Below are 22,097 nucleotides of genomic sequence, written 5' to 3' on the forward strand. Positions count from 1 at the left end.
CTCTGATAGAGCATATTTTCATGTGTCTATTGGCCTTCTGGGCAATGTATCAGAGGCCCAGAGCAGGTCTCTGAGCCAAGTTTATAAACAATGACTATAAAAAATGTCCCCCAATGTGTTTTAACTCTTTCTTGTTAATATATTGACACATTTGAAGCTTTTTTATTCAATATTTAGCAACTAAGGTAATAATCATAAACATCATTATCTTAGCAGAGTTCTTCTAGAAGCTGACTCTGAGAAGAATATTCCAAGGAAAATAGTTTACTTTTTATATGTAGGAAATATATAGGGAATAGAAGGACAATATTTTTAAATAGAGGATAAAATGATAGAGGAGGGAAGCCAGAAAATAAAGGCAATATTAAGACATCCATCATAGTGGACAACTGAAGCTATACTCCTTCAGAGAAACTCTGGAAATGCAAGTGGTCATTTTTATCATTTTTTTATGTACCCTGCATTTAATACTATGATACGTTGTGGTCAGAGTAGACAAATAATTTTGTTTCTTACTATCATATATATGCTAGAAACTGCCTTGGATAAATAAATGTCTATTTAATTTCCTTGTAATTGACTTTCCCTAAAAGCAAGGATTTCACAAAAATTAATTAATTTGGGGTTCTGGTTTCTGGATACACTGAGAGATGGTAAGGTATAGTTGTTAAGAATCCTGTGTCTAAAGCCTGGGTTCAGATTCTGTGCTCGGGCACTTACTACCTGTGCACCTTCAGCAAGTTACTTAACCTCTCTGGGCTTCAATGTTCTTATCTGTAACATGAAAATAATAATTTTACCTACTTGCTAGTGCTGTGGTGAAATGTTAATGAGTTCGCATAAATAACCTAGAATAATGAGTTTTAATTTGTATTTAAATTGTTTTAATGAGTCCCCTTATAAGTGTTAGTTGCTATTTCTTCATTTTTTTTTTCACTCAGCAATCATTTATTTAGCCTATACCCATGCAAGGGGCTGCAACTCAATTAAAAACCACTGATAACAAAACTGGTGGATAAGTTAAACAGATAATTACATCATAATGTAATAAGGACCATAGAGCACAGGACAAGCACAACCAACCACTTGGGTGAAGCTGGAACAAGTTTGCCCTTGGAGTTGGTGTTAGAGGGAAAGCAGACACTGTGCGATGGGAAGAGACAAGAGATGCTCTGGGAAGAGAACAGCCTGTGTGAAGCAGAGGACCTGTGAACTGGCATAGAGCATTAGAGCAACGATAAGAAATTAAAGTGTGACTGAAATTTAGAGTGTTGTGTGGGAAGAAGTGTTAGGTTCAGATTAGGGAGTAAAGGTCTCTGATCAACAGGTGAAGGATATTGACTTTTCTTCTATAAAAAAAGAGAATCCAGAAGTAGTTGGGTTTTGTTTGCTTGCTTATTTTTGTTTTTTGTTTTTGCAGGAAGTGACATCTTAAAGTTGTTTCTTAGGAAAATAATTTGGTCATTAATGTAAAGGATTGGCTGGAATCAAGAAAGCAGAGTCTGCTGTGGCTATAGTTCAAGTTGGAGACAATGCAAGTGGAGCAGTGGGGCTCTCCCTAAGGAAGGTAGTGGAGACCAAGAGCAAATGGCAGGTTGAGATCAACTTTGGAGTTTGGGACTAATTGAATAGGTCTGAACAGAGGAGAGAGAGAGGGGTTAAGAAAGATACTGTGATGTTCAGCTCTTGAAACTTGGCTGGCCACAACATTAATGGGCAGAAAGCATACAGAAACAATCAAATTTTGGACCAGGGCTGAGAGAACTATGAGGAGGTTAGATAATGACAGGGTAAATTTGAGGAACCTACGGAAAATGCCGGCCAGCCAGTACATATGACGTGTACTGGCAATTTAAAAATAAACATTGACTCGCCCATGTGAGATACATATAAAGCTCTCACTGGCGCCAATTGCACATGTGTATTTCGATCTGTCATTGTCGATCATAAATTTGGTTGACACTTCTAATAGCAATATTAAAATATTTCTTCTAATTAATTTCCTTTCAATGTGCATAAATCTGTGCACCTGGCCACTAGTTTATATATATAGATTAGTATTTTACCACTCTTTTAGATTTTTAATTAAAAACTTCAAGACTTTCCATCAAAGAAATTAATTTTAGATAAATTTTAATAGATGCTGAAGCTTTTAAAAAATATATTTACCATTAGTCCTTTGCATAATCATCATTAAGGATTTCAAGACAACCCAATTTCGATTGGTTTATTACTAATTTAAAGTCTCCTTGTCCTTTATATATAATGTAACATTCTGGTATTTCTTAGTTTATCCCCTAGGACTACAACCTTAATTTAACCATACATCAACATTTTAGATAACACAGCTAAAATGTTAATGACCAAGTCTGAAAAATACCACTGGCCAATTTTTCATTAAAAATAAAATACCCTTTGGAAAAGAGTCACACAGATTGATCACAACTGAATGCTGGTCCCTTAAGGCAAAGCAATGACCTAAAAATAATTGGTTCATATAAAAGGAGTCTTATTAGACAAATCTGACAGAAACCTTTGTCTGAATGTCATCTTATCTTTAGACTTTCCAACAAATACTTTCATAAATGCTATTTATAGGCAAATGCTTAATTATATTAACAATTATATACAAAATAGGCAGTTAGTTTGTTTGGTTTTTAGTACCTACTATGTACTAGGCATGATACTTGCTAGGAAGTAAAAATACAGTGGAAAACAAGACAGACACAGGCACAATCCTTACCCTTACAGAATTTATGGTCTTGGGACAGATCATAAACAATTTCTATTTCTACATAAATTTTTAATCCTTCCTTTGTGCATTAAAAGGAAAAATGACAATGATCAAATGTCACATGTATTTCATTTTGATGAAAGCTTTGAGTATGGTTAACCAAGTCAAGTGAAAGTGTGAGAAAATCTTAAATAGTCTTTACTTAAAAAAGCATATGCTATTCAATGACAATACATATTCATGTGTCTTCCAGAAAATTTCTTCTGAGTAGCATTGTTTTATTGTCTTTCAGAATCATAAACATATGTTCTCGATCTTATATTTCACTGTTATCTTCACTGATTTACTCCTCCTTTTCTGGGTAACTTGCCAATGGAAAATTTTCAAATTCATATAGAATATGGAGCAGATGACAGTAAAGGGAAAAGAGGTATGACAGAAGCATATTCTAAGGTATGATGACAACTTCATTATTTATAGAGGTTTAATAAAGCATTTGAACAGCTTCTTAGAAATATCAAATCCTTAGCTATCCAGTAAGTTAGTTAGTTTTTTGAGTATTCACTTTGAAGAAAGTATTCTTCTTAGCACTTCACATATGTTCTTTTATTTAATTGCCACAAATGCCCCATGAGGTAAATATTATTGTCCTTGTCTTACAGATGAAGGAACTAAGGCTCAAAGAAGTGAAATAATTCACCCAAAGTCATACACGTTATATCTGTTTGAAATTAGATTTAAACTGAGGTCTGTACAACTTTAAAGCCAAATTCTTAACCACTGTGCTGCTTTATAGCAATAATAAGAAGGAAAAAAGAGGAGGAGGAGGAAGAGGCTGAGGAGGAGGAAGAGGAGAAATGTTACTAGTGATCATTATTGAAATTTATTGGTAAAGTCACTTTTTATCATTCTAGTTAAACTCATTGCCAAACTAATTACAGCAGAAAGATAGTGGTGAAATAGTTGTCCATATTTCATCTATATCCTTGATAAAACTAGGAAATACAACTTTACACCCCCAGATAGGTTGTGGGTTCCCATTAACCTATCATTTCAATTGTTATCTCTTTCCCATATTAAGTTATCAAAAGCTATCCTAATATCAAATCCTCACTGATGGCAGTTCTCAGATGTGTTCATATTTTTCTATACACTAGATTCCAAAGCTATTGCTATATCTTTGATGTAGACTTCAGATTAATTGGGAATGAACAGGATAATTATTTTAGTAAATATTTTCTGCTCCAAACTCTTTCATCTTTTCATGTGACCAGAAATAAAATTGACTGACTTCTTCTCTAGCCAAGTCATAAGGCCACAGTATAAGAGCTAGGGCCAGGAAGAATAAAACCATGTGGCTAGTCTCTTTGCATGATAGAAAAAGAACCTCCACAGGGAGAGAAAAAGCCATGAAATCATAGCCCCAGGGAGGAGCTGACCAATAAAACACAAGGTTAAATGAGAATGTGGAACTATAATCCAATTTGAGCAAATCTTGTCATTTTTGATGAGGCAGGACAAGTATTATCTCTAAAGGTTCAGACTGGGGCAATGTAACCTTCAGGTCCCACCCATCGCATTAACCCGCCTGGTGGTTTTGATGCTGGTGAAGGGAGATAGAGCAGCAGTGTAGCCTTGGGAAAGGCTAGCAAGAAAGCCTCAAATTAAATGGCTGAGATAAAGGGCTAGGCTGTGTCAGATGACAGCCATGGAATTAAAAGGAAATGAGACAAGCATGTGGCCCAGACTTTCCAGAGAAGATCTCTCCCCTAATCATAGAATCCTTATGTTATTCCATTCTGGCCAATAGGTAGACCTAGAGTCAGGAAACTAGATCTCAGATCTAATCACTAAACAGACCAAACTATTTGGACATCAGGCTCAAGTGGGCCCACAAATCTGATCTAGGCCAAACCTACCACTTTGAAACAGCTCATTGCACAAGAGAAGCTCACACAAGTCCTAGCACAACTCCCATCTTGGAGAATATTGAGGTTCTGAAAAGATCCCAAACATTTTCTTCTGGCAATTTCTGGGATGATGAAGATGCAAATGATGATGATATCTAGTGATTACTTAGTATGTATCAAGCACTATGCTAAGAACTATACACACCATTTGATGGTTCTCTAACAGGTTTACTTTGGAATTTATGGGAGCATTTTGAGTTGTAATGACTAGGGTCACTACTGGCATCTAACAAATATGGGCCAGGGATCTAAACAATCCCACACAATGAAGAATTGATTAACTTGAAGTTTCAGTAGTATGTCTTTTGACACCAATCTGATCTAGGCTAAGGTGACCAGATTTTAACATTGGTAAAGCGGGACACCATTGACCGGGGGGGAGGCGGGGGCAGTTCTTGATTAAAAATTTGGTCTATATGGAGCAACAAAATTTTTCATAGAATGCAAAAATGGTATTGTAATGTATTTTTTTAAATTTCAACATAAGTACAATTTACAAATATAATAAATAAAAAATTATGTATAGTATTATTTTATTCTTTGGCATATTTCTCATTTGAGTGAATTTTTTTTAGTAGATTGCTGCCGTTGTTTAAAAGGTCATGAATTTGCCGTAACGTAAGTCATAAGTGTCACTTTCAAGGCCGGCGCTAGACTTTTTGCCGCCACTATAAAATATAAATAATATGAGTACTGTCTGCTAAATTCAAGAAAATTTATGTATTTATGAAATAAATAAATAAATTACTTACCTAAATTATCTGAATAGCTGATTTGTTTAACTAGCTTACTAGCATGCAGTACGATGTGTATCGTCTGAGAGACAGTTACAAAATGTTTTTGTCGTTGCCAATCCCAAAAAATGCCATTGTTCATTAAGTCCAAACAATGGTGGTCGAATTCTAACAACTGATCAACAATGCGAACTTTGATAAGCAGTTCTCGATAATCAGTTCTCAACAATTATTTGTTATTATTAAAGTTTAACATTATAAAATTAACAAAAATAATATAAAACTCATATCCTGGCTAAATAGCCACATGGCCGCCGAAAACCGTATATTCCCTTCCTGTTCTCCAGCCGTTCCCTAACTTGTCGTGCATTCTTTCCAAAAATCGGGACTTTTTTAAAACGCCGCGGGACGCGGGACAAATTGTTAAAGATCGGGACTGTCCCGCCAAAAGCGGGACGTCTGGTCACCTTACTCTACGCCCATCCTACTCTCTTGAAATAGCTCTGCATGACTTACTTAATTTGATCTTGACAATGTTACAATTGTCATCTTTATTTACTAGAAGAGAAAACAGAGGTTTCGAGAGGGTAAGCAACTATCCCTGATTGTTGCTCACACTGTTTATCAGTGGCAGAACCAGGATTATAATCCAGAGAGCCTAGCTTATTTTTTGGCACACTTAAGCACTGAAATCATGCCCACAACATTGCACATGGGGCCTAGGTGTTAGAAGAGACACAAACGTAAAAGACGTAGCAAGAGAAGGGTTGGTTGTTGTTTTTCCATTTTTATCAATAGACAAACACTATTTCACTATTTACTTCAGGCTTGCCCAGTGCTGTCTCAAATAAAAGTTAGTAAATGCAAACTTTGGGAAGAACCTCTTATCCTGGGCTAAAACCATGTCTAAATAGCTGTACCTTTCCTTTCTGTTTAATCTGATATGATGAAAAGCACACAGGATTAAATCAGAATTCTACATTTCTAATACTAGACTATCCATGTAGACTGTCCGCGAACAAATTTGGACAAGTCATATCCATTGCCTATTCCTCAGTTTTTCCAAACATAAAATGAGATATCTAATTTAGTTATCTCCTAGATCCTTTCAAGTTCGGAGGTGGGGGGGGTGGGGGAGGGTGTTTGTTTTTTACTTTGCTTTGAATGGTAAGTTAGACTGAACATGTGTACAACATATTGGGCTTCAACAAATGTACATATCTTTTAGATGAAGGGTGATAACCCAGCACAATGCTAAATATTAGCTGACCTATAGACAGTAAAATAATTTGACAGGGCTAAGTTTTGCCTATAGGAATATTGATATTTCACATGTGCTTTCTTAAAAATTTTGAGAACCCCAGTATAACATTAAGAAATGCTCTTAATTCATGCATTTGAGCTGTAAAATTTTAATTACTCATGCTTACAGGAAAAACATTTAAAAGTTAGATGTTTTGGCTAAGGTTTTACAATACTACTGACTCTTTCAATGGATAATCCAGCATGAAGAGAGAGAAAGATCAAGTAAACGCTTCCAGTGTCTAGAGTTAGAAATTATTCTCCTACTTAGATGGACAGGAGCTATTCTGAATATCTGTCCTGAACCCTCTTAAGAAATGGTATGTATTAAAGTCAAAACTGTATATACCAAGCATCCAAAATTCTTGCCAGAACAGAATGTCACACTAACCTCTTCAACAAATAGTTTCTTAAAATACATAAATACGTAAAAATATTATTTTAAAAATCCATTATTGGATTGAATCAAAGTGAGGACTCAACATACCAACACAATTCTCAAATATCTCTCTTCCTTTCTACTCTGGCATTCCTTAAAATTTTGATCTGAATGAACCTATATTTTAGGGAAGTATCTCATTCCTATCTCCTCTTTCCTTTTCCCCCCCTTATTATTTATCTTTTTTTTTTTTAAATCTTCATTGTTGACAGTATTACATATGTCACCTTTTTTCCCCATTAGCCTCTTTTAGGCCATCCTCAACTCCCCACCCCCCCACACACACACTATTGTCTGTGCCCATGTATTATGCACATATGCATACCAGTTCTTTGCTTGATCTCTTCCCACCCACCTACCCATCCCACCTTCCCTCTGAGATTCAACAATCTATTCCATGCTTCACTGTCTATCTCTTCTTTCTAACTGCATATTATCTGCTTGGAACCTATGAGAAAACAAGCTCTTAGATTTTGACTAGTTGTTCTCTATATATACTTTCTCCCCATGCTTTCCTACATAGAGTACATTAAAGTTAAATTATAGCCCCAAACATCTAACAGAGAACAGCACATTTAAAAACTGGATGGTGAAAACTATTCTGCTTACAACTGTATTGAACAGATAAATGTCTGTCTTTAAGAGGGAGAAGTTAACACCTCAAATGAGGGTGTCAAATGTGTTTTTATAATTACCAACATAAATGCAAACCTAATCCACTCTTTAATTTCCCAAATCCTGGTGCTTAGTTATTCTCTAAGAAAACATTAGCTTGTGAATTGAAAAAAAATAACACATGATTAGAATATACATACATATTTTTGGTATTTGATAGGAGCTAATTAAAACATTCTTTTCCAATTGAATATGGAATTAAGAAATAAAAAGAAAAGGATGGGGTAAAATATGTTATGTATTACTAAAATAGTTGAATAGTTGGATGTGGCTTATATCAGTAAAAGAGAGTGTTTCTCAATATTGAACCCAGAATTAGAAAGACTAATCCACCCAGTCTTAGGCACTGCTGGGCAGGACAGGGCTCTCCCTTAACACTCAGCCAAGGAAGGGTAGAGCCTTCATTGGAGAGAAGTAGAGCACACACTCCCTGTAGGCAGTTGGCTCTCAAGAGAAATAAAGAAAGGAGTAGATCCAGGCATGCCCAATTTACTCTAGACAAACTCATCAATCACACAGCGCTCAGTTCCCCTGGAAATGAGTGAGCAAATGTTACATTCTGCCCCTCTATATGGGAGAAACCATAGGAATGGGGAAAAATACAATTATTTAATAATTCTATAAGACAGGCATTCACTTGGCTTGGGGTAAGCAACGGAGAGAAAATTCATATCCCCACTAGAGGCCCGGTGCACGAAAATTCATGCACTCACGGGGGGTGGGGTAGGTTTCCCTTTCGCAGTCCAAGAGCCTTTGGGGGATGTCCACCTGCCAGCTTAGGTCCACTCCCCAGGGGATCGGACCTAAACTGGCAGTCAGACATCCCTCTGGCAGCCCGGGAGCCCTTGGGGGATGTCTGACTGTGGCTTAGGCTTGCTCCCTGCCGCAGTCGGACATCCGCTGCGCTCACAGCCCTCAGCCAGGCTTATGGCTGAGTGGAGATTCCCCTGTTGGAGCACACTGACCACCAGGGGACAGCTCCTGTGTTGAGCATCTGCCCCCTGGTGGTCAGTGCACATCATAGCAACCAGTCATTCCACCATTAGGGTCAATTTGCATATTATGCTTTTATTATATAGGATTAGCTAGTATAATTCCTTAAACAGATATGAGACAAAATGCTCTCTGTAAATTATCACTTAGGATCATAGGATTAGATTTCCCACAATGTAATGCTCAACTCCTAGAAATAGATAATAGGGGCATTCATGTTTGTGTGGAACTTTACACCTATCTATATTAACAACAGACCTGATAGTCAAGAGGGAGAGAAGGAGGGATATGTCAAATTTCAGGGAAAAGGATATTAGTATGATCTATTATGATAAGGAAGTTCTCAGGAAAAGTAACTAGAATTACTTTCTTTTTCCCATGATACCCTTATTAATGAGCAAGTTTAAATCAATTATATCTAAATCTAGCTGATAATTATTCATGCTGGCAATCTGGGTAGCAAATTATTTCCATGTCTAGTGATGTTGCTTTAAAATCATACCTTCCTATTCTATTAGCTCTCAAATTGCTTCTCTTTACACTAGGTAAATTTCTCTAACTTTAAATCATTTAGATTTAAAATTTTTCACCTATAAATATATAAACAAAACTGAATTACAAGACTTTATTCAGAATAATATCATATAGAATCTCTAGTCAAGAGGGTTCTCAACATTATGAAAGGTGCTAATTTTTTAATGGACACAATAAGTTTTGTTTTTGGCTATCATTCCAATATTTCAGATTTGGTTTGGTTGTCAAAGATGTTGAAAAGACCCCCGGGACCGGGTGAGGCCGCGCGCCCCCAGGTCCGGGTGAGGCCATGCGCCCCTGGATCCGGGTGAGGCTGGGTCCCGGGTCCGGGTGAGGCCACGCGCCCCTGGGTCCGGATGAGGTCACGCGCCCCTGAGTCCGGGTGAAGCCGTGCCCCTGGGTCTGGGCGAGACCAAACCAGAGGGAGTCAGACCTGCATTACCACCATTTGTCCACCATCGAGAGCTGAAAAGTCAGTGCCGACATGTACACATAAGGAACTGGTGGACATTGAAATTGGGTCTCAAAAGAACTGTTGGTCCAGAAAGAAACTCACTACAGACTGATTCATTTACCTGTCAGCATAACTATTATTGCTTGTCTCACATTCGGTTCTTATAAGTATATTTCTAGTAACACATGATCTCACTCATCTAGGGGAAATGATGAACAACATAGACTGATGAATAAGAACAAACCCAGAAACAAGGAGGCATCAATCGGACTGTCGGGCCTCAGAGGGAGGGTAGGGGAAGGTGGGGGTAGGGGAGAGAGATCAACCAAAGGACTTGTGTGCATGCATATGAGCCTAACCAATGGTTAAGGACAACAGGGGGGTGGGGGCATCCATGGGGAGGGGTGTGGGATGGGGATGGGGGGATGAGGACAAATATGTGACACCTTAATCCATAAAGAAATTTAAAAAAAAAAAGATGTTGAAAAGAATTATTAAGTTCTAATTGTTAAACATCCCTTAATAGATGTAATAAGAAATACCAGATCATGATCTTCTAAGTCTAAAGGCTAGATTACTTTAAATTTACAACAATATACTATGCATATTTCAAACAATAATACATACAATTTTGGAAATCTCTATGAATTGTGGCAACTGGAAAATTTGTGCAATGTACAAAGCAGATTCATATTAATCTGGATACTTCTCTTTGCTCTCAGTGACTAACTATAGAGGGAGGTAGAAGAGATGAGATAAAGATGGGCAAGGACTGACATCCTATCTAATAAAAGAGTGATATGCAAATTGACCATCACTCCAAGACACAAGATGGCCGCCCCCATGTGGCCAAAGATAGCTGCCCCCATGTGGACACAAGATGGCCACCACAAGATGGCTGGCAGGGGAGGGCAGTGGTGGGCAGTTGGGGGTGACCAGGCTGGCAGAGGAGGGCAGTTGGGGGAGACCAGGCCAGCAAGGGAGGGCAGTTGGGGGGGACCCAGGCCTGTAGGGGAGGGCAGTTGGGGGGACCAGGCCAGCAGGGGAGGGCAGTTAGGGGTGACCAAGCCAGCAGGGGAGGGCAGTTAGAGGCAATTGGGCCAGCCGGGGAGCAGTTAGGCGTCATTCAGGCTGGCAGTGGAGTGGTTAGGGGGTGATCAGGCTGGCAGGCAGAAGCGGTTAGGGGCAACCAGGCAGAGGCAGGTGAGCGGTTGGGAGCCAGCAGTCCTGGATTGTGAAAGGGATGTCCGACCGCCCGTTTAGGGATGTCCGACCACCCGGTGGGATCGGGCCTAAATGGACGGTCGGATATCCCTCGAGGGGTCCCCGATTGGAGAGGGTGCAGGCTGGGCTGAGGGACACCCCCCGCCCCCGTGCATGAATTTTGTGCACCGGGCCTCTAGTGTTATGATAGTCATGCTACAAACTTCTGTGAGGTCATTTCAATCTCAAAGTCACTTGCATTGATGTGCAATTTAATCTGCTTCACCTTCCTTTATATTCCATGAAAGAATCTTGTTTAGGAAATATAATAAAACATGATTTCTTCTAAGTCTCCAAATGAGCCTACCCCAAAATAACTGTGTATGATAGTCTCACTTTCTCTGATGAAAAATAGCTCAAACATAGAAAAAAAAGCAAGAATACATGTGAAGACAGCAAGACATTTTGTCCCACCTCTTTGACTATAACCTCATATGTGATATTAGGACATCAAGACTCAAACAGTAGTGACCAGTCTGGACCCTCATCTGAAAGCTGTGAAAACTGAGGTTCCCAGGCATTGGTTCTCCCACCCCAATTCACATATACTATGAGAGGCGGAGCAAGAACTAGAAACAAGAATCCCTGACCCAAGTCCAATGGTCCTTCCTTTATCAAACCTGGAGCAAGAGCTAGGCTTAAATATTAGAAGACTAAGGGGAAAACAGTACAGTTTTGTTCTTTAAAACCCTACTGAGAGAAGAGCTGTTCCAAAAAGAGTCCTTTACTTAGGATTTAGAACTTACATTTGGGTGGAGGTTGTATGAAATCTGAAAATGTCAATAGTATGATTCAGTTTTTTCAGCCTCAATAAAATAGACCTATATTTAACATTTTTAGAACAAAATTCTGTCTCTGCTATAAAGCTATCAATGATCAAATGTGGGAAATGTGGGGCCAAGAGACAAAAATAAAAGGTGGAAGGCTATATTCCAACTACTTGTTTGGGTACATTCTTTAAACAATTTAGATCAGTTTACTGATAGGATTTATGAAATGACTTAGTTTCATCAGAAAGTAACATGTTCTTCATGAATGTGTATTAACCCAAATAAGGTAGTTCTGTCTCCTTACAACCATCTGTTGAAAATTAATTTTTATGAGTTACCTTCTCAACACAGAGAGAAAACAGATGTACATCTAACCTATTAGCTCAGCCTATTCTTCAGCTTGATGTCTAGGATGTCACACACACAAATTAAAAATAAATCTGTTTACCTTGTGCTTTTATAGTTTAATATTTCATGCAGAACAAAAGTCTATAAATAAAACTGGTTAACTTTCAAACCTGATACAGCCCAAGTCACCCCACTTTCTGCACATTCACATCATCACTGAGCCTTTATTTTTTAACACTTTAACAGAATTAAAATTGATTTGGGCTTACTGAAAATTTCAGATTATTGTCCTGAGATGAGAGTGAACAGAAGGGTCCACAGAAGAGGAAGGGAACTGGCAGAAGTAGAGACTCACTGGCCTTTCTGAGTGATGGTTTAGAAGGATCGGCTGTGCAGGCATGGCACAACTTCCAGCCTGAAGGCTTCCAGCTACTTTACAATACCCAGTTATAGCAGGGGACATTAGGATGCTTCCTATTAGCTGTGAAACATTGGAAGCCTTATTTTCAAGAGTGGATAGATCAAGTCAACAAACCACAAGTGTCTGCGAGGATGTGGAGAAAAGGGAGCCCTAGCACACTGCTGGTGGGAATGCAGAGTGGTGCAGCCACTGTGAAGTATGGAGTTTCCTCAAAAAACTGTAAAAATGCAACTGCCATTTGACCCAGTGATCCCACTTCCAGGAATATATCCTCAGAAACCTGAAACACCAATTAAAAAGAATATACACACTCCTATGTTCATAGCATCACAATTTACAATAGTTAAGATCTGGAAATAGCCCAAGTGCCCATCAGTAGATGAGTGGATAAAAAGCTGTGGTACATTTATATCATGGTATACTATGCAGCTGAAAAAAAGAAGAATCTCATCCTTTGAGAGAGCATGGAGGGGCATGGAGAGTATTATGCTAAGCGAAATAAGCTAGTCAGAGGAAGATAAGTAGTACATGATCTCACTCGTATGTGGAATCTAATGAACAAAATAAACTGATGAACAAAATAGATTCAGAGACATAGAAGCAGAGAGGTGGGTAAGAGAGTAACAGAGGATCTTATATGCATAGCCCATGGACACAGACAATAGTGTGGTGAAGGCCTGGGAGGGGTGGGTGCAGGGTGTAGGGGGTCAATGGGGGAAAAAAGAAGGGCAACATCTATAATACTTTCAACAATAAAGATAAATTAAAAGAGAAAAAGTGGATAGAGAAGTCTCTTTCCTAAACGCTAATAGAACTGATAGAACTATCTCTCTGAAATGGTCTGTTCTGTTTTCTAAAACTGAGTGCATTGCTTCAGAACAGGGCCGTATTTTATACTGTTTGCTTCCTGTGTGTCCAGCAAATGCTTGGAGCACACAAAATGCTTGTCAATGGTGTGACTAACTGTCATCTTAGAGTTCCTTCTAAAACCCTGGACAGAGAGTGAGAGGACCTGCTTTCAATCTGTGGTTTGACTGTTTTATTAGCCATGTGGACATCTTCTTTCTGGGTGTCATACTATTCTCATCTTTCGAACTGATTCTCCTAATCTATGATGTATATGAATTATCAAAAACCCCTGATATGTGGGTGAATAAGACAGAACACAAGATCTACTAAGAAGCAGTCCTACAGCAAGTCAGTCTAAAAATCATGAATATCTCTTGGAAATGAAAACCCCAAGGCTATAACTATGCTATCATTTTACCCTCTTCAGAGCCTCCTAGACTACATTTGCTTCAATTGAGGCTCCAGATATGTCTTCAGTATCTCTGTATTATTCATTTATAATTGATCCCATAGATACCAATTTTCATGAAATGTCTTTATATGGGTACATGGCCAGAAATCATATTCCTAGCCTAGAGCACCCAGAGAAGATAGAAGGGAAGCATATGACATCCCATGGTTAGTTAGCAAGTTAAAAGAAAGATATCTCTCTCTCTCCCTCTCTCTCTCTCTCTCTCTCTCTCTCTCTCTCTCTCTCTCTCTCTCTCCCTCCCTCCCTCCCTCCCTCCCTCTCTCTCTCCCTCTCCCTCTCCCTTTCCCTCTCCCTCTCCCTCTCTCTGTCTGTCTCGATTTAAGGCTACAGAGAGCACTGGTTTTTGAGTTGGAAGATGTAAGATTCTAGGACTGCTGTTTAGCTTTGAGAGCTACTTTCTCTCTCTTCGGCTCAGACTCCTCATCCATTATCCATTAAGATCACCTTCAGGTGATGGGATCATCCCTGCCCACTTGGAGTTGGGCTAAGCTCACTTACATAGTGCATATAAACATATATTGTAAAACTCTGTATAAAATCAAAAGGGATTATTAAGAGAAGGAAAATGGAACCAATGTCTTCTTCACTTTCCTCCTTCTCAAGTTTCTAAATGTTGTTTTGATTACTTTGCTTTGATAGATGGGTATGGTTTAAGTGATTGTAATCTTTGAGATGGGAAAACAGATGAAGAGTTAAAAAATAATTGTCATTAAAAAATACAAATTGCCCACCATGTTCACAGCACCACCCTTCCTCTTCAGCTGCAAGGTGCATAGCATGTAATCCAGGGTTTATTGTTATAAAGTTGGAAGGAATTTTAGGGGTAAAATAGGCAGGTTTAGGGAGTTTAGGAATAAAGAGGATCCTTGGGGGAGGAAGGCATAAGTGAGGGGTTGGAGCTGCCAAGAGGCATACATTCACAGAGAAAAGAAGGGAAAAAAAAGTGCCACAGGATAAGGGGAGAGGAAGACATCCATTCACAGAAGATAGGGAAAAGCCACAGGGTGTGGGGAGAAAGAGGAAACAGACTTTCACAGAGGATAGAGAAATGCCGACAAATGGGAGGAAGAGGAAAACAGATTTTCACAAGACATAGAGAAATGTTACAAGATAAGGGGGAGAGAAGGAAGGGGGCACCACGTGGGGCTTTGAAGCTGATATTCTACCAATTAGAAGGGAGTATGAAGAAACAAAGAACTGCAGCCTTTATAAACCTTAGAAAAAGGGGATTATTGGGTTACCTACCGCTTTGGAACCTCCTCTCTACATGGGAGTCTGTACTTGCTTCCAATAAATTTCCACCCTTTTCATCTACCACCTTTTGTCCGTGGCTTCATTCTTCTAATCCATCTGGACCAGAGAAAGAAATCACCTTGCATCCTGCTTAGGAAAAACCACCTGACTCAGTTGAATCAAAGTAACTACCCACATGAAAAAATACTTGTTCCTATGGATTTATTGAATTCCAGGTACTACAAAAGTTACATTGTCATGAACTACTTGGGAGACAATATGCTTTTGTAATAATCATATGTGTTATATAGAGTGTTTATAAACAATTACTCCATAATTATCTATTTTGGCTCATTCACTCAGTAACTTTTCCCTGGCAAACTTTACATCCCAAAACTAGCTTTCCTTTTGTCATTCCCCTACAATATGGGAAACTATTTCTCTCCACCTACATACATTTGTGGTGTGTATTTTGGAAATAAAAACCTATTTATTATTATCCTACGCTAAATTAAGTTAGGATGATAAATCTGCTCCCAAAATATTATCAGGACATCGTCCAAGGGTAAATATAAATGATGTGAGGTCAACCATTTTTTATTTACTTTCCAACCCCTCTTCAGGAAATAATCTACTTAATTTTTTTTTGTTGTTCAAATGTTCTTTAATTTGCCTTCTTTTTCTGTTGCTTGAAATCTACACTGTTTGGTCAGATTAGTGCAATGATGATGTCAAATTTGAAATGAATTAAAAACAGTCATCAAAGGCACATGAGTTTTTATAAATAAATAAATAAATAAATAAATAAATAAATAAATAAATACTCTCAGTCCTTTTCCCCAATATGCTTGACACTGGGAACATACATTTTAGGGAACACTGCTGTTGTTCCTGTGACACATTTGGAAAACCACTAGTCTCCTGCAGATTAGATGGACTTGCACTCGAGTCCCTACATCCGGTCGTTCACTCACTCTGGGAACTTGGACTCTCCAGAGCTTTTAGTGTCTGATCTTGACAATGAGGACTTTTCATCTCAAAGCATCTCAAGCAATTCACTGCACTTTGTTTTGGATCTTATTTTAGTCCTGGATATAAATATTGCAAGGCCATCAAGTTGCCCAAATTAAGATAAACAGACATACAAAGAGCACTACTAAACCTGACCTACTTAAAGTTAGCAGGATCTTTATTTTTGAAAACCTATTTAACTACTTCAGCTTCTAAACTCAGCTGGGGCAATTTACTCTTCCAAGTAGTCAATCAGATTTTCATATGAATTAGGATAATTATCAGCACCATTTAAATAGATTTCTTAATTATAGCTACAAATATTTTTCTCAGAGAAAACAAGCCCCAGAGCTTTTAAAAGAGTTTTTCATAAATCGTAGGAGAGCACTAATTTCCATGTCTCACATCAGTGGAAAAAAAAAAATTTCTTCGATCATTCATTTTCAGGTCATAAAGAAATCCTTTATCCTAGCTCTTAGCACTGTAGGCTCAGACCTACATTTTTTTTGTGTCTAATATTTGGGTACACATCACTTCACACTAACATTGGTTAGAAAACAACATCCCTGACCATCTCATTAATTAAAAAGTAAGTGTGAAGCTGTCTTGGATTTCCTTTCATGCTCAGCCTGGAGTGCCTCATTTTTATTTCTTGTTAACAACACACTTGCCTAAGAGGCAAGGACTTGTACTGGCCGTTCTGTGACTTAGCTTCTTGCTGCTTCTGATGGAAAGCACACCACTCACTCACTTACTCATGTCTGACAGGGATTCACATGGGGGAGGGTGGGCTTGAATAAACACTTCAAGGAGGAGTTCAGATGGGTTAAGTTCAGTGAAAGGCCAGAACCCCTGGAGCACAAGCCAAGTGATTTATGTTCTAAGATATGCCAACTACACAGGGATGGAACGACGCATAATTCATCCCCACGTTCTTCTTCTTTTTCTTTTTTAAGTCAAAATACATTTTACCATGAACTATCCTCTTTTACTTAGAAATTAAAGTGGAATGTTACCACACAGCTCAACTGTCTCAAATATAATCTTGAGGGGAGTTATTTGAATAATAGTGTTCAATTTAATTAGCACTTCTACATCCAGGGGGTACCTAGAAAGCATCAAACAGGTGTGCACAACACAGAAAAGACACTGCCCTGTGAAAATATGTCAAGTCAACAGAGACTTGTTAGCTCTATGTATGTCAATGTTAATAACTGAAATCAACATATAAATAAAACATTTTAAATTTTTTCAAAAAGGAATTATAGAATGGTAAGAGCTAGAAGGAACCTTAGGAATCAACAACACACCATTCCTACTTTATAGAGGAGGAACTATAGCCCAAAGTGATAAAATGATCACAAAGAAATCTGTGATAGAAGAACCCAAACGTTCTAACTTCTACATGAATTCCACTCCACCTCCTCTCACTGCTCCTAAACAAATGAAAGCTCCTGTGGGAGGGTCATAAAATCCTCCTTTTCTTCCAAAACCTTACATGCTTCTTCTCTACAGAGTTAAATGTGGCAGATAATGGAAACACTTCAGACTTTGGAGTCCAACAGGGCTGGGTGGGATTGCAGGTGTTTTTTAGGTACTTACTATTGGATCGTCACTAATTAAAATTACATAGGCATTGTAGAAATAGGATAAAGTTGGAATCTGAAACTCTATTATGTAAAGAGTCCAAGCATGTAAAGTGAATGAGGCAAGACCAGAGGCGACTGTGCTGAACCAGACGGAGCATTCATTGTCAGGAGGTTATGTCAACCCAGCGCTTCCAGACTGTCCTATTTTACAGGAAAGCCAGAGGTCCAAAACATTTTATGAAATCTGAGTTTCACAAATAGTAGCAGCTCATTCAAACATTTTAAAACATTATGAGAGCCAAATAAAACATATCTGCAGGCTCCGTTTAGAATGTGAGGTGCCAGTTTGTAATTTCTCAGTGGAATATCTCTGGGCAAAGAAAACATTAGGAATGAGGCCAGATCAGAAACAATTATAGTTTTAAAAGGAAAAAGAGGTTACTTCCATTTAATATAGGAGTATATAACTCAAATATTACAAGTTTAAGAGCCTAAATTAATAGAAAATTAGAACTACTATCACTTGATAAATTGATGCACAATTTACAATTGTAAAGTTGTCTAAGGAATTGTGCTGGATGTAATAGGGGATATAAAGATGAGCATGGCATTATCTTTGAAATTTATGCATTTACTCTTCAGTGCAGAAAACAGGAAATAACAGAAATAGCGAGAATACAGGAAGAATGTAAGGTCATTAGAGGGTAGGTATAAGGCTTCAAAGAAAGGATAACATATTTGGATTGAAAACTCAAAAGGACTTTTGGAAGAGTAAGAGAACTGGGAGACAGTGGAGAACAAGTTGTTCAGTCAATCAGTGGAGGACAAACACCTACCGAACATGTCTGAGACACAGTCTGGGTGTATGGGTTACAGAATCGAATAAGGCACTCTGACTTCAAAAAGCTTACGTGTTAGTGTGGAGTGACAATATATGAGAAAGAAAATATAATTTCAAGTCATGGAAAGCACTAAAAAGAAAGCCATCAAGGGTCAGGGGAGACCTCCCTCATTATTTACAGAGGTAGCATTATTCCTTTTGTGCATCCAAATGTCCTCAATGTCCTTCTCAGGGTCTCGAAAAGCCCAATATTCATCATAGGCCTGTCTCCTTGAAATTCCATAACTGTCAACAATAAAGAAAATTTACCTCCTCAGCCTGTCTGTTGCTATCTTTTCATCACACATACAGTAATGAGGTAAAGAGTAACCGGGCCCTATGTAGAGAAGAGGGAAAGTAGTATCTCTGAAGAGGTCACATTTAAGTAAGAAGGCCAGGCCTGAGCCATTCGGAGAGGAATGCTGAAGAATGCTCTCTGCAGAAGGAACGGCAGGAACTCAGCCTGAGAAAGGAATGGCAAGAACTAGGCCTGAGAAAGGAACGGGTTTGCCATACTTCAAGAATAGTAAGGCGGCCAGTGTGGCAGGAACAGTGGACACAATGTAGTACAGAGAGGCTGAGGTCGGGGAGGCAGGCAGTGGCAAATACTGTGGTCTTTTTAGGCCATGGTGAGGAGTTTGACTTCCTTCTGGACGCAGAGTGATATTGTTGCAGGATTTTAAATAGGAGTTAACATGATCTGACTTAGGCCTTAGGAAGGCCAGTCAAGTTCATTGAAAAATGTACAGTGGAGCAAGGAGTAAGCATGAAGGTGGAGTGCCAGGTGGGAGGCTGTGTCAGTCTGTAATACCCTGGCCCATGCTTCAGTAAATACACCATGCCTCTTGCCTGTTATATAAAAGAGGTTGTAGCCAGCGCCATATCACATGACTAAGTCAATTCAATGATCCCTCTGACTGACATTGCCATGACAATATTGGTAAGAATATATTTTCATATTGATTAGCATCTGATAGCTCACCTGTGAAGGGTTTGGGTATACCATGTGACATGGCATACCAACCACGGATAAGTCAATCCTTAAATGTTGGTTAAATTGAAGTTAACTTGGACATTTAACTTGAAGAAGATAGATAATAACTACTTTGGGGATAGGTTCAGAGAAAGAACAATATTAGGAAGCTATTACATGTCACCCTAGCCCATGCTATGAACTGTGGGTTTCTTCCTTATTAATAATAATACCTAAAATACACAGCAATTCATATCATAGTACAGGCCAGATTTTTATTATGTTCTTTTATAATGCTTATTACATTTTCCTCCAAGAAAATATCAACATTTAACTTTTAAACTAAAAATTGGAGAACCCCACTACAGCAAATGTCCCTTCCTCAATGCATAATGATTATTCAACAGAATAATTTCACTTCAAATGTAGCCACCACTTAAATAGTTACAAAGATATTTCTGAGATTTTTAAAAAGCATTAAGATACACAATAAAAATAAAGCTAATAAATCAAAAATCAAGAAAAAAATAAAAGATTTTTTCTAAAGTTAGATATATTCTATATCTATTTACCTATCTGCCTCTCTCTCAATAACATAATTAGAAGAAAAATATGAAATAAATATACTAGTATGTGCATAACGTCTGAAATAAAATGTTAGAAGATTAGAATCTAAAGTGATTTTTTTTTCAATAAAAATGCCTCATTACCATAGAAAAATTTATCCTAAGGATGACAGGATAATTTCACATTTGGATATTTATCAACATATTCCATTGCCTTAATAGATTAAAGGAGAAAAAAACATATACTGTATATGTGTTATTTCAACAGATACTAAGAGAAAAATAAAGCATTTGAAAATTTTAACCACTGTACATGGTACCTTAACACTCCTAGAAAACTAGGAATAGAATGTCATTTCCTAAACTTAACGAAGATTTACTTCTGTAAAGCCATATAATAAAAACCATACATATGGTGGTACTTTAGATATATTCTCATTAAATTCAGGGGTATATTAAGACTGGCCCAACTATGAAATGTTGTGCTGAAGGGCATAGCCAAAACCAGAAGCAAGACATGGGAAAAGAAATATAAGGATTGGAAAAAATAGGTCTTGCTGCAAGTAACAGAAAATCCAAAGAATTAAGATAGTAGTTTTGTTTTGGTGTTTGTGTGTGAGTGTGTGAGTGTGTGTGTGTGTGTGTGTGTGTGTGTGTGTTTTCACCTTCTGTAAACATCAGTGGCCTGATTCAGAATCTCTCTTTGTTCTGCATCCTCAATATGTAGTTTTCACTTCATGGTCCAAGATGAATGCTCTAGCACCATGACTATCACTTCTGCATTCCATACAAAGAAGGGGTAATAAGAGGCTTTATTTTCCCTTTAAATACACTTCCCTGAAGTTGCATACTTTAATCACATGGCCACAATGAGCTACAAAAGCCTGGGAAATGTAGGCTTTATCCTGTGTAGCCAGATGCCCAGGTAAAATGCAGGGCTGTCTTCAAAGGAAAACAAAGGATGTTAGAGGACAAATACTGGTTTCTGTCACAGAAAGATTTTAAATATTGCCATTATTTAGCTTCTTCTCCAAAGAACCTCCCAAAAGAAAAAATTATGAAAATCAGTGAGAGAGCTTTTAGATACAAGATCAGTAATCAAAAATCAAGTGTTAAGAAAATAAATAGGATGTATCAATGTTGTTGGAAATATTTTATTTTTCTTTACAAAGAATTGAGAAAGCCCTGAGGATGTGAGACCTACTCTCTGTACATTGCCAAGAAAAAGCCGCATCTGGCTCCCATCCACCTTGCTGCTCTGGGCTCCTGGGTGGAACAGTCTGCCCACAAGTGGTGCAGGCACCAAGAAGGATACCCTTCAGGGACACAAGGCTTCCCCATAACTAGAACACACATGGAAATAGTCCTGGCTGTCAACAGGAAAGAAAAACAAACCAACCATTGGATCTTTGACTACAATGTTGCTTGTGGAAATAAGTACAATATAGAGATAACCAGCAGTCAAGTTCACCTTGGAGAAGCTGTTTATGTCCTAGTTATGTCCTCATTCTTAAATCTACCAATAATGGCTTGTTAGTAATTCTACTTTTTATCACCACCATTTCCAATTAACACAAGAGATTGAGATACAGAATATAGATTTACTTGCTTTATTTAATATCTATCTATGCCCTTTAATCTCATATCCCACACCTACTTCTCTACTTTCCTTTATGTGAAATATATACATACATATCTTTTATCTGAATATGTTTAAACCTATTATGTATTGCTGTTTTATGTGTGTGTTTTAATGTATGCAAATAATATTATTTTTTAAAATTAATAGTGTTTTCTTATGCCAGAAATATCTGGTTAGGAAAAAGCAAAAATAAAATGATCCCATTTACAGAAGCAGCATTTATTTAGTCTATAAAAAATCCTAAC

The sequence above is a fragment of the Cnephaeus nilssonii genome, assembly GCF_951640355.1.
Source record: "Cnephaeus nilssonii genome assembly, chromosome: 10".
Lineage (NCBI taxonomy): Eukaryota > Metazoa > Chordata > Mammalia > Chiroptera > Vespertilionidae > Cnephaeus > Cnephaeus nilssonii.